The following is a 1,487-nucleotide window of genomic DNA, read 5'->3' on the forward strand; positions in this document are numbered from 1 at the left end:
TAAATCTGTTTTTACTTTAGACCTCCTCTTCCACTTGAAGTGCTCTCCAACAAGCGATCATGTGTGTGTGTGTGTGTGTGTGTGTGTGTGAGGTGAGCAATGCAATGAGTGATGCTCTGAACAGCTTTTCTTTTATTCAGCTTTGAGGGGTTTGTTGTTGTCGTAACTTTTACAGTAAGTATAAAACTCTACCGTCAAATGTTTCTGTCAACAAACAGTTTCTGACAATTCATCTATTTATTTTTCAGAGGTGTGTAATGTTGTTTACTTATTTATTGTTCTGATAGTGAGTAGCTCAACTTTAACATCTGTACAGCATATTAAATGGTATTTTTTTAAATACCATTTTAAATGTTTTCCTCTTACCAAAGTATGATGTCATCCAACATGTCTCATAAAAAACTATATATTTTTGAAAGAGTGCAAAGTGAAACTTACCGAGAGGTGTGGGGAGATCCTTCATGTCGTATTCCCACTGAAGGAGGTTGACAATAAAACTCTTCCCTCTCAGTTGTGTCCTCATGTGAGTATCCTTGTTGAACACTAGAGGGCGCCGTGCTCTCAGTTTAGTCAGCTTTTTATTATCCGGTAACTTCACGATCACATCCCCTGCTTTATGGTCTGTTTGACTCTAAATGAACCATAAGTTACTAAATGACCATCATGCAGTATTGAAGAAGACTTGAAACTGGAGATTGAGACCATAAACTCATGTTTACAATGTTTACTGAGGTATTAAATCAAGAGAGAAGTAGTTGTCCTGTAACAACACTTGTTCACCACCAGAGGGCGTCACACTCATGAACCCGAGGCCACTGATCGGCCTGTCCTGTTGCTGTGCTCCACTTTATTTAAGATAATTAGATAGAGAACCTGCTCTACTGGGATTAAACTTCTTCATTTGTTTCTCTACTTTACCATAAATAACAAATCAATAAGTAACAAAACAATAAATAAAAACTGATCTGTAAGTCAGATGTCAACTATTTAAATCTGGATTCATATTCTAAAGAAATAAAATATCTGAAGTACTGAGACGTTCTGTTTTCTGCTCAATCTAGAATATTAAACCAGGATGGTTATCTCACAGGATGTACGTAGAAGCACACCGCCGTGATGCACTGTGGACGGACACACATACACACACACACACACACACACATCCTGTGGCACCATGGCATGGACGTATCCACCACCCCCACACACACTGCGCCGGCAGGACCAAGGCCAACTGCCTGCTAGTATTTTTATAATCTTCATCCTCTCTGACCTGTTGCTCCCCTTCTGGCGCCAGTGGTCTCACCCTCCCCCCCCCTTTGCAATGCCTCAACCTTAAACACTTGCAAACACACACACACAGACACACACTCCTCAGCAGCCCCTCCATGGATAATTGAGACCAGCTGTTGCAAGGTGCCTCTTCTTTCACCCTGCTGCTGCTGCACTTGCCTCTCTGGCAGAAAGCTATCCCAAAGCCCCCTCCTCCC

The 1,487-nt window shown here is 41.6% G+C and overlaps 1 protein-coding gene across 1 annotated transcript in view; it reads left to right on the top strand.

Annotated features, from left to right (window-relative positions):
* Positions 1 to 662, top strand: part of LOC116382526 (deoxynucleoside triphosphate triphosphohydrolase SAMHD1-like) — a 2,982-nt gene extending 2,320 nt beyond the window's left edge. The window contains exon 4 of the mRNA XM_031845656.1: positions 1 to 662. This exon is cut by the window's left edge and continues 338 nt beyond it. The gene's annotated coding sequence lies outside the window, so the exon portion shown is untranslated.
* Positions 663 to 1,487: the final 825 nt, after the last annotated feature.

Source organism: Anarrhichthys ocellatus, unplaced genomic scaffold (assembly GCF_004355925.1).
Source record: "Anarrhichthys ocellatus isolate YVR2014 unplaced genomic scaffold, GSC_Weel_1.0 scaffold5, whole genome shotgun sequence".
Classification (NCBI taxonomy): Eukaryota; Metazoa; Chordata; class Actinopteri; order Perciformes; family Anarhichadidae; genus Anarrhichthys; species Anarrhichthys ocellatus.